This window comes from Myripristis murdjan, chromosome 21 (genome assembly GCF_902150065.1).
Source record: "Myripristis murdjan chromosome 21, fMyrMur1.1, whole genome shotgun sequence".
Classification (NCBI taxonomy): Eukaryota; Metazoa; Chordata; class Actinopteri; order Holocentriformes; family Holocentridae; genus Myripristis; species Myripristis murdjan.
Genome location: NC_044000.1, coordinates 32101299 through 32113987, shown reverse-complemented (window position 1 = coordinate 32113987; position 12689 = coordinate 32101299). Strand labels below are relative to the sequence as shown.

The window sequence follows — 12689 nt, the reverse complement described above, 5'->3', positions numbered from 1 at the left end:
AGCCTTATTGTCAGTCTACCTGGAAAACCAGACCTTCTCTGAACGGCCTCGCTCTCTAGTTTGTGGCTTTAAAGTTTGATGAGGCTGTGATTCTCCTAGAGGTCATTATTAGTCATTTCATACAGTGACGTCCAGTTTGAGAAAACGTTCTCACTAATATTTAATTCAGTGCGTGGACTCAACCTTCTTTTTATCTTGTCTTCCTCATCAACTTGACCTTGTTGTCAACTTTTTCACTCTGATGAGTCAGCGTTGTGCAAGGTAATTATGAGTCGCAAAGTTGCACCTGATAATGATGATTAACGAGCAGACAATCACACATGATAATGATGATTAATGGTAATGGTAATTTTTTGTGAAATTTCCCCACCGTGGGACTAATAAAGGAATATCTTATCTTAATGGTAGTTATGTAGCCTACTAGCCATGAAAGCCTTACTTTTTGTTACTTTTTGCATTAAAAAGTATTGAAAAATAAAGGATAAACTGTATAAACTGTTTGATGGTGCTGTGACAGTACAGTATTTATATATATGTATAAATGAAGTCTATAGGAAGCAGATACCAATGGAAGTTTCCAGTCAGTGCATTTTGTGGAAGTTTCCTGGGTGATGACCTTCCGGCACACTGGGATGATTTTGGGATTCGGTTACTATGTGAAAAATGTCTGACGGCAGCTTAGCACCTGCTCATTGTGTCATCCTTGGTGTTCCTCACTCTTGGACTGGCACTGATGAGCTCATGATGTTGGAGATAGAAGAGACTCACAGTAGTGAACAACACACCATCATCTGCATATCATGACAACGGCTAAAGTGACTTTCCGGTGGAAAAGTGATAGCAGCACTGTTTGTTTGTTTTTTTAATTCTTTCACCAGTAGGTGGCTCTAAATTGAACAGTGTGAATCCATCAGGCAAAGCTCAGGTCATTATCTATCTATCTATCTATCTATCTATATAAAAAGACACACACATGTATACATATATGTATACTTTGATTGTGCAGTAGATATACGTGTGTGTGTGTGTGCGGGGGGGGGGGGGGGGGGGGGGGTGTAGTTGTGTCTGCTTTTGTGGCTGTTATCTAACACTGTGTGTGGGGTGAACCTCTTTCTCTCACACACACAAATGCAAATGCAATGACAAATTAATACACACACGCACTTGTGAACACACACACAGATCAACTGTCTCCCACAATCAGTCATAGTCTCACACCCAGTCTCTCTCTCTGCCTCTTTCTCTCTCTTTCCTCCCCTCACTTTTTACTTCTTTCTCACCTCTCTCTCTCTCTCTCTCTCTCTCTCTCTCTCTCTCCTTCTGGCTCTGTGTATGAGTGTGTGTGTGTTTGTGTGGATTCCTATTAACTGAGACGCCACCTGCCACAGGACTTCCAAGTGCACAAGGAAAGGAAGCCAAATCTAATCTCTCTCTCTCTCTCTTCCTCTCTCTCTCAGGTCTCGGATGTTTTTCTTCTCTCTGAGCCGCTGAAATCGTCCTATCCAGCCAGGTAGGACTCTCTTCTCTCTCCTCTCTCTCTCTCATTCTTTCTGTCTCTCTCTCCCTCCTCCACTCTCTCTCTCCTTCACTGCGTACGCCTTTGGGTGCTGCTGCAAAGATGCTGCGTCACTGTGCCGCTCTCATAGAAACTGAAACTGTCTCTATAGGAGCAGCAGACGAAAAAACAAGCGCACCCTTCTTCTGTTGCATGTCTTCTCTTTCTCTCTCTCTCTTTTACCTGGTCATGCTGAGTCTGTGTGTGTGTGTGTGTGTGTGTGTGAGTGAGTGTGTGAGTGTGTATGGGCATGTCTAGACACTCCCAGACAGCCATTCCAGTGGGCAGTTTTTCTGTCACACGGTCCAGGTGCAGAAAAGATGGATTGAACGAATGCCACACACACACACACACACACACACACACACACACACACACACACACAGAGAGTCTTTGGTGGAACAGGTGTTGAGTAAAAGCCTTTTATAAGATGTACGCTCTGAACAAAGACAAAGCCTTTGGTGCCACAAAGACCTCAGAAGTTGCTGAAATTAATTTATAAAGAAGAGGACATCTTGGAGACTGAATATGAAAGCTGCACTTTCATATTCAGAGTTAACATCTTGTTTTTCTTCAAACAAGGTAAAAAAAAAATCTGCCAGTGGGATGAGATAATCCCACTTGTTTCCAATGCTAATCAATTTTCTTGAATCGAGTGTTATTTTCTTGGTCCTCGTGGGCTGATCTGCCTCGTTCTGCCTTGTTTCAACACATTTATACTCGGTCCCAGAAAAATAAGTGCTGAAACAAGTGAAAGTGCACTGGAAACAAGTGGGATTGTCTCATCCCACTGGCCGATTTGTCTGAAGAGAAACAAGATTTTAGCACTGAGGGTGAATGGAGATGTTTGCAGACTTTGCAGCGTTTCTTATGTTGTTGTGTTTTATGTTGCACGGACCTGGGCAGCCTGGGTGAAGCCGCACCGCCGCTGCAGTCAGAATCACTGAAACAGAGGAATTTCTGCTGATATTTCACGTGTGTTTGGGTTTACGCGAAGCTCGAGCACGAGGCAGAGGCAACATGTCGGTGTTTTCAGTTTGGCCGCTGAGCCGCCGCTCGGTTCAGTCTCCTGCCTGCAGGAAAATGTTAAGCTTGAAGGTTTTTGGAACTCGTGGACAAAAAGTCCCAGACAAACACAGTAATACAGTTTCTATATGACACTGGCAAACACACAAACTTTTCAGTATTTGCAATCTTGTTGTCTTTGTTGGACCACAATACGAGCAGACAGCTTTTTATTGGAAAAGTAGTTATTTACCTCCAACTCCCCGTGCAGAACAGACAGTTTGCTGCCCTCTGGTCCATTCTCTCACACACACACTTCTCATGTCACTTTTCGTGTGTTTTCGTGACAAAACGTAGTTTGGAGACCAGGCAGATGCGTCTGGGATTCCTCCTGGTGAAAGATCCTGGTCTCCTCTCGGTCACGTGGTGAGGAAACCACACGACTTAAAGCTTTCCAGTTCAAGACACGAAGTTGTGTGGCGATCGAACTTTGGCAGGCATGTAGTGTCAACTTTTAATCACATTTAATCACAAAGTGGAGCTGCAGCAGAGAGGAGAGTCCCATCTCCACTTCTGGAGATGCTGTGGATTTGCCTCATTTGAAGTTAAATTTTGGTATCCGGCATTTGATGCTTTTCCCTCAGCAGGAAGTGGCGAATCAAAAGAGCAAAATGCAAACAGCAGTGAGCAGCAAACTTTACTCAGCAGCATCAGATGTTTCTCCTCTCTCGTCTCTTTGGGTTCTTTGGTATAAAACATCACAGACCGGCCGAGCTGGTAAACATCAGCGAGCCGTGAGCAGCTTCCTGTCGTCTGCTCTGCCGTTTCGAGGCTGCTAATGTCAGAAATCATCAAGTGCAGCTTTAAAGGAACAGTTCACCCCAAAAAGAAGAGACTAGTCAGATCGTCTTGTTGAATCTCTTTTTACAAACTACAGAAGTTAACCGCCGCCTTTGCAGCTCCAAACACGCTGGATCCCCCTTCCCTTTGAATAATGATCTTCATTTGTACAGCACTTCTCAAAATAGACTTACAAAGTGCTGCACGATCAAGAACAATAAAAGTTAAAAGGCAAATTCATAAAAAACACAAAGATAAATTAGACAGTAATGCAATAACATGATCAAGGTAAAAAAATAAATGAAATGCAAGAAAATAAATAAAAGTCAAGGAAAGGAAAACAGTCCAATACACAGAGATCATAAGCGTTTAAGATCATAAAACAATATAATAATATGCTAATAATAACAACATTGACCAGCTCACTTTATATTATTCCTTATATGTAAGTTCACATTATTGTGTCACATAACCTTTGCTGTATAAAACATCAAATTAAAATAAGCATATGTTCCTCAAATCTGGAAATTTCCTGTCAAGTCTGAACTGTTTTTGTAGATGCACGTTCTTTTTTTTTTTGTTTTGTTTCTCATTACGAGCAGCGCAGCACTAATTGGTTGGGAAAACACCTGAAATTTGTCCGGCTGCAGTTTAAAAAGACGCTGATTTAATCAAAACAAAACCTCCCTCCTCATTTTCAGACGTCCCACATATGAGGAGCAGCTCCGAAATCAAGAGTGTGCAGGAACACATATCATTCAACAAGCAGTGAGGGGCAATCATGCTGTAATTTTCTAACACACACACACACACACATGCACACACACACACGTCTCTCTGGCTGCGACCAGGAGGGGAAACGTGTCCGCCCTGACCCAGGCTCACTTCTCGAAATCTGGTTATTCATATCCCGTTCACACATGGTAAATCCTGGTGACTGAAATGTGAAATTGTTAATCTGATATTCCTCTGTCGCTGTTAACCTTAAATTAATTTGACTGTGGCTCTTGAAAATGAGACCACTCTGGCTTGTAGCGGATTAGCTCTATTAAATGCCAGCATCATATTGCAGATTTGGCTTATCCACCTTACTGTCAGCAATAGGAGAAGAGAGCGACAGGGAATATCATAATGTGAGCCGTTCAGCCGCTCACGTCACGATGACAGAATACACAAACAGACGGTCCAAAAAAAAAAAACAACAAAAAAAGTAGCTGTTTTTTGCTTAATGAAGTTTGGATTATAAAGCACAGGTTGTTTTAAGTCTCTGAAATATATCAACATCATTTCAGTCGCACTTGGAGGCTTGTTTCAAAAATAAATTGGTGATTTTTATACATTTTTCACCCTCAGTCACTGTGCTGCCCTTTTTTTCTGCAGCCCACTTTTGGTCATTTTGCTCCATTCACTCATTCATTTTGTCTCCCTCGCTTTTTGGCACTGATCACTTTTACTGCAAACAGCGTTCGTTGCATTGTAGCGTGAGCGGGATTATTGGTGCAAAACTATTAGTGGAAATTTATTTTTTTCAATTTTACTTTTGGACCAAAGTCAGGCGACCTTGTGGTATTTGTCCACATGTCCACTGAGTATGACTTTGATCTGTTTCATCCATTTCTTCAATTACAGACGTTCAGCTCCTAGATCAACCAATAAAAGAAAAAAAGCAATTAACAATAACTTTGTATATACTATGCATATTAGACATGCTATGGCCTATACATACTACTTAACTAATATGCATCTTTAAATATGCATATTAACAATCGCTGCAGTACACACGCTCATGCTCACACACACACATGCACAGATGCAGACATGACACACACAGATGAGAGAGAGAGTGAGAGAGAGAGAGAGGAAGAGGACCCACCAGGCCTGGTTTTCACTGCGGGGCCGAACGGGGCCAAGCCAGGTCGTCCAGGTCCTGCAAAGTAAAAACACCACATCTGATGAGAAACCTGTTTCTTATACACATTTTCCAAACTAACATCACATTTGATTTTGTTTTCCAGACATTCAGAGTTGGCCTCAGCCCAGTGCAGCCCGGTTTGGCCCAGTTTGGCCCAGTTTGGCCCAGTTTGGTCCTGATGTGGAGAGCTATACTGCTGCTACCGCAATTATAGCCCTCTCTAACTCCAGCACAGTCTAATAGATGGGTGTGTGTGTGTGTGTGTGTGAGGATCTATGCTTTGTTAAACAAGTCCCAAAGCATTAATGTATCCATATTCCAGTTTTTACTTGTTATACCTTCATGCACAGACTATAATATTGTAATCTGTAAAATATATAATCCCCATTATGATTATTATTATAACTCTGTACAGTTAATGTGTGTCACCCAATGATCCACTGCCTGCTGCCCCGGTGCATGCTGGGATTGGCTCCACTATGTCTCCCCTGTGACTCTGAATAAGAAGATAAAGACAACAAATGAATGAATGAGTGGTAGGAAGAACCCAAGAGCATCCTGGCATCTAAACTTCTTTAACTTGGCCGAGCTTTGTGCAAACCCTCAGGACTTTATTTTGAAATTGTAGCGGAGATCGCAAACATGAGCTGCTGAGTTCCAGGGAAATGTGTCTAAAAATGACGCACGACACATGTAGATCTTTTCTGTCTGATGTGATTCTGCAGCCATAAAACAACGACACCTTGCTTCTGAATATTTCCCTCAGTACAACCAGCAGAGACACGGTGTGCATGTGACTCTGTCCTGCCTGCCTTTGAAGCTACTTAAGGGGAATTTTAAGGGAAAATCAGAGTTAAAGGGGTCAAACATCTTTAATAAAATGGAAAAAGGACACTTGTCAAGCCTTTTTAATAGCTGCTTTTTGTGCACTGATGGAGACAGACAAGCCATAGACCCATACATACAGTCACAGTGAATCAGACAAGGACACAGTGACACACACACACACACACACACACACACACACACACTGATTACTACAGTGTCCACCATGACCTCACTGGTGTTTGAGTCATCACTAAATGTCCAGTTTAGTCATTTAGTTTCCGGGTGCCGGGCGCTGAGATTTTACTGCAACCTTCAGCAAAACAGGTTAGTTACCAAACTGTACTACCAAATACTACTCCAGTAGAAGTACTGCTCCTCTGCTGGTATGTGACTGCAGTAGAAGTAGAAGTACTGTTCCTCTGCTGGTATGTGACTGCAGTAGAAGTAGAAGTACTGTTCCTCTGCTGGTATGTGACTGCAGTAGAAGTAGAAGTACTGTTCCTCTGCTGGTATGTGACTGCAGTAGAAGTAGAAGTACTGTTCCTCTGCTGGTATGTGACTGCAGTAGAAGTAGAAGTACTGTTCCTCTGCAGGTATGTGACTGCAGTACATGCTTTTAAAGGGACATTACGCTCAACTGAAGTGAGGACCCTGTAGACTCAACCGACAAAATGTGGCATTTGGTCCTTGCTGCAGTTTTTCATGGTGCAGCTTTTATTGTGAAATTTGGAAAATGACAACAAAGTAGAAGCAGGTTCCTCTTCTCATCTCTGCTGACCGAGCTTTTATTATGAAAGGTTCCACAATCCGTCATTGATCATTTGCTTTCTGTAATGGATCTCATTTAAAATGTAGTGAAGGACAAAACTCAAGCAAAAATGAACTGAAATAAAAGAAAAACTTTTAAAAACTACTCAAAAAACTACTCAGTTACAGTTAGATGAGTAATGATGTAATTAGTTACCTCCACCTCTGTCTTATCCTTAACCCTAACCCTAAATATTAACCATAACTGTGAATTTGATAAGGGACTGAGTTAGCACCATTTTCCTGTTAAAAAAGAAAGAAAGACAGAAAGAAATGTAAATAAATTTGACCTGTGATCAGCTGCCTCACATTCACATAGACATTAAATAATGTTATGTAATACCTAATCACACGCTCTGTGGTTTGAATTTTATTTTTGTTTGTTTTCTGGGCTGCATGGCATTTGTGTTTCTGTTAAACAACGAATAAAGAGAGGGAGAGAGAGCGAGAGAGAGAGAGAGAGAGAGAGAGTTAGTAACGTTCAAATTGTCAGCCACTGCAGCGATGATGTAATTGTCCAGACACCCCCCCCCTCGACCCCTCCCCTCCTCCTCCTCCTCCTCCTCCTCTGCATCTTTCTCCATCCTTCAGTCGTTTCATCTCCTTCCTCCTCCTCCTTCCTGTCTTTCACTTCGCCTGTCCATCCTCTCTCTCTCTCTCTCTCTCTCTCTCTCTCTCTCTCTCTCTCTCTCTCCGTGTCTTTATTAGCATGACAAGTGCACTTGTGTTGTCAGAGCACTCATGCATATTAATAAGGTTTAATGCGAAATGTACACAAGTAAAAGCAAATTTATACACGCATAAATTATTTTATGCCGATGTGTATCTCTCTCTCTTTCTCTCTCTCTCTCTCTCTCGCTGTGTGTGTGTGTGTGTGTGTGTGTGTGTGTGTCTCAGTTAACCAGCTTCATCAGACTGTCAAAATACAAAATGTCACTTGTGAAAATCACCAGAAGCAGCAGCTTGTACCTTCCAAACCGTCCTCGTGGCTGAGGCGAGCCCTCCACGTCTCGAGCGTCTCCCACGGCGACACCTCAACTCTTAGATGTTGTTTTTTTTTTTTTTTGTTTCATTCCTCATTTGATTTTTCGGAGCTCGTCTCTCTCTGATCAGCTGATCAGGGGAACGTCTTCATGAGAAGTGACGTGTGACACTCATGTAATGATGCTGAGACCGGCGTGTTATTAAATGTTAGATATTAGATCAGAAATCAGCCAGCCTGTGTCGTCTGTCTCTGATGTGATGGATATTAGGACGAGCGACTAATGGTTATTCCCACCGGCGATTTAATCCAGCAATCGATTAATCATCTCATGTGGAGAGTGTCAAAAAAAAAAAAAAAAGACGAATGAATACTATGTCAGAAAAATGAGCAGGAATGAGGAAACAAAAACTGTTAGACTGGGAGAGAGAAGAGCCTGTAGACATGAATGTGTGTGTGTGTGTGTGTGTGTGCGTGTGTGTCTCAGTAGCATGTCGCTGTATTGGTGAGCAATAAATGTCCCACCTGGCGTAAATCTGGAAGCTTTTTGAGATGAGGAGTGACAGATGTTGAGGAAGGAGTGACGTTTTGGAGAAAGGAGAGAAAACAGACTGCAACTGGGAAGTGTGTGTGTGTGTGTGTGTGTGTGTGTGTATTAAACTGAAAAACATGATAAATCAGCGGGATGTCAGCTGTCGCCACCCCTCCCTCACCCAGTCCTAACTAGAATGGAATGTCTAATACTTAGAAATGTTATTTTATTTTATTTTATTTTATTTTTATTTCATTTTTTGTACTTTATGTTACTTTCATTTTTATTTTTTACTTTTATTTTATTTTACTTTCATTTTTATTTTTTACATATTTATTTAATTTTTTTGTGAAATTAAAATTGGAAGACAATGACTGTCACTACAAAATAATTATCACAATCCCAAACCTGCTTTATTGTATTTTATTTTATTTTATTTTACTTTGATTTTTATTTTTACTTTTATTTTATATTACTTTCATTTTTATTTTTATTTTTATTGTTTTACTTTCATTTTTATTTTTATTTTGTTTTACTTTCATTTTTATTTTCATTTTTATTTTGTTTTACTTTCATTTTTATTTTTACTTTCATATTTATTTATTTTTTATTTGTAAAATTAAAATTGGAAGACAGTGACTGTCAGTACAAAATAATTATGATGATCTCTAACCTTGTTTTCTTTTCTTTTGTTTTGTTTTATTTTTAATTTATTGTGAAATTAAAATTGTAAGATAGTAACTACAAAATCTCTATCTTGGTTTTATGTAATTTCTTTTCATATTTTTGTTCATTTTATTTATATTTTGATTTTTATTTTACATTTTATTTTATTTTAATTTTTTTTGCATGAAATTAAAATTGCCTGGAAGACAAAATATTCATTTAATTCGCTATCCTGGTTTTATTTTATTTTATTTTATTTTATTTTGTAGATTTGTCTGTTGTGAAATTAAAATTGGAAGATAATGCCTATCACCACAAAATGTTCATGCCAGCCCCTATCCTGGGTTTATTTTATTTTATTTTATTATTCTAGAGATTTATTTTTTGTGAAATTAAATTTGGAAGATAATTCCTGTCAATACAAAATGTTCATGGCAGTCCCTGTCCATAACTGCAGCTCAGTCTCATCCTGACTGTGTGTGTGTGTGTGTGTGTGCGCGCGCGTGCACGTGCTGCATGGACGTGAACATGTGCACCTGAGAGATGGAGATAAAACACCTGAACAAAACAAACCTGAGCTGTGATTTTTAATAACTCCGTTTGGGTTTGTGGTTAGTGGCTGTGCTGCCGTCACGCTCGGCTAAATCTTCCCGACTGAGTGACGAACAAAAGCTCAAATTAAACCACAATTTCAAAGCAGTGAAAAACAGGCTTTGTGTTGCAGACAGGCAGCGTTTTCTGTCTGATTGGTCGACAGCATTGTCCACACTCTGAATGTCTCACTGAGCAGAACAGAGCAGAATAGAATAGAATAGAATAGAGCAGAATAGAATAGAGCAGAATAGAATAGAACAGGCTTTTACGAGGCCCTGGCGTTGATGTTTGGCACATAAAGACTTGTTAGAGTTAATCAAATGAATGGATGAACAGCTCACACAGGGGATGCATATTGTCAGCTCCTTCCTGCCTCATTTGGATTGCTGTTCATTCATTCATTCATTCATCCATTCATTCATTCATTCATTCATTTTTATTAATTACACGCCGATTCAGCCAGAAAGTGCAGAAACTGCGACTTCAGAGGAGAATTTTGCGACGTTCCTGAGCACAATTCAGCCGGAGAGCGACGTGAAGGAGGCGGCAAATGAGTCTGAAATTGGGAACCAAACCCTCTCCTCCCTCTCTCTCTCTCTCTCTCTCTCTCTCTCTCTCTCTCTCTCTCTCTCTCTCTTTCTCCCTCTTTCTCTCTGCAAACTCAGTTGTATTTCATAAAACCCATTTTGCGGCGTGTTTCCCCCTCGGTGTGTCGCTGTGATTATGCACATTAAAACCGAGCGGCTGTGTTTTGACGCTGGAGGCCTCAGCCGTCCGCACTGTGGTGGAGACACACACACACACACACACACACACACACACACACACACGTGCACACACACACACATGAAGTGCAGCTCATAGCACCCAGGGGAGCCTCAGAGGAGGTTAACGAGCAGAGAGATGATAAATGAGAGGCTAATGGGGAGGAATCATCTCTTTGCCTAGCTTAAACCCCGGGAAGATAGCGTCAGATCTTTCTGCCCTCTTTCATTTCAAGTTTTTAATCTTTTTTTTTTTTCTCCTCCTTCTTCGTCTTCCTCGCGGCTGCGTTGCATATTGCATGGACGCTGGAGTGCGATCGATCGCTTTGGGAGGAATGAATGGGCGAGCAGAGGTGGAAGTCAGAGTAATTATCGATGAGAAAATTGGATGTGAGTTCCAGGGCCTTAAATCTTACCTAAATATTTAATTTGAATATTGATCATGTCGTTTTTTGGGGTTTTTTTTCATTCCAAATATTTCAGTGGCAATATATTTTAAAATAATGCAGACGGTGATATTTTATGCTTTAGACATTTGACTTTGGGAAATGTACTGCTGACGAAATACTTTGGGAAAGACTGCTGTGGTGTGTGTGTGTGTGTGTGTGTGTGTGTGTGTCCTGTGAAGTCCCTTTCTGATGAGGTGAGCTGTTCAGTCCAGTCTCTCTTGAACAAATCTTTTTACCGCTAAAATTTTTATTCCCTTCAACTCAAAACAATAAAAAACAAACAAACAAACAAACAAACACCAATACAGCTGTTTCTGTTTCCATGGCAACGAAGGAGCGCGTCATCCAACCAATGAAAATGTAAGAAAAAATGTAACAGCAGCCTTGCAGAGACTCCACAGGAACGAAACACTGACGGAGGACATGTTTTTTCTTATGTTTACAACTTTATTTTATTGTTGTTTTTTTTTGGTTTTGTTTTTTGAAACTGAACATAGAGTCTTTCTTTTCAGTGGATGACTGATCAGCAGCTTGTCAGAAGATCTTAAAGGAATCCTGCAACGTTTTGGGCAAAAAAAATCCTCTATTTCCGACTTCCCCAGACTGAAACCAGATGTTGGACACCATTTTCTCCTCTGTACGTCCAGCGGTTCACTTCCTATGGGTGGTGTTTCCTGTTAGCTTAGCATAAACACTTGAAGTCTATGGGAGTCGTTAGCCTGGCTCCGTCAGAGTGAAAAAACAAAGCAGCTCTGAAGCTGTCTGAGTTACACAGTGGGTCATGTGGATTTGAAATACACATCCTGGGATCTGCTGTAAGGTTTTTTTTTTTTTTCACTTTGACAGTCAGGCTAACGACTCCCATAGACTTCAAGTCTTTATGCTAAGCTAACAAGAAACGCCACCCATAGGAAATGAGCCAGTGGACGTCCAGAGGTGAGGATGTGTGTGTCCAACATCTGGTCTCAGTCTGGAGAAGAAACATTGGAATATTCCTTTAAACGTGCGCTATGTGGTTATATTCGATCACTCGATGCTACGCAGAGCAGCAGCCTGTTTGCATGTCAACTTGTCAAAGCCGCTCCTCTCTGCCGCGCCAAAAATAAATGTCAAGGTGTTTTGAGGAGCAGGCGGGGGGGCGAGCCGTCGGTTTAAATACTCGGGGAAGCATGGGGAGGGACGAGCGTCACATTTTGGCAGTAAGCTTTGGAGAGGAGGAGGAGGAGGAGAGCGGGGCTGAAAACCTCCAGTCTGCTTTGGCTGCTGCTGGTTTATATCATCACCTCGTCTCAACGCGTCTCCACCAGGATGAATAACTTCAGTTTCAGGATGAATAACTTCAGAAAGCACACGGCGTGGCTTTAACCCACATTCATCCCAATGCAACGTTTTGAGCTCCACAAAATATGTAATTATCTTAATTGCCTTTCTTTTAATTGTCATCATCATCATCATCTTCGTCAGCGTGCTGGGTTTCATGTGACACTTTTATGGGCCTCATGCTGTTTCAGAGGCTTTCGCACCCCGACGTCGATCAGATTTGGAGGAAATGTTGCATTTATTCGTAAGTTTTGGAAAGAAAGCTGTAAAATCTGAGGGTTCTGAATGCTGGGAGCGAGGTGTGCAGGATTATTCAGGAAAACTATTATTAGCGTCGTATCGGTTGAAGGCTCGTCTGAGCGTCGACGTTCGGCGGCGTCTTCATTGTACATTCAGTCCTCGGCTGCGGGCGCCACGTCGCAGCATCACACAGGC

General features: G+C 41.3%; 1 long non-coding RNA gene across 1 annotated transcript in view; it reads left to right on the top strand.

The window, feature by feature from the left end:
* The window catches only part of LOC115380079 (uncharacterized), a 76115-nt gene that overhangs the window by 49535 nt on the left and 13891 nt on the right, over window positions 1–12689 (top strand). Inside the window, exon 2 of the long non-coding RNA XR_003930291.1 lies at window positions 1458–1510. This is a non-coding gene — a long non-coding RNA (uncharacterized LOC115380079). The remainder of the gene's footprint in view (window positions 1–1457; window positions 1511–12689) is intronic.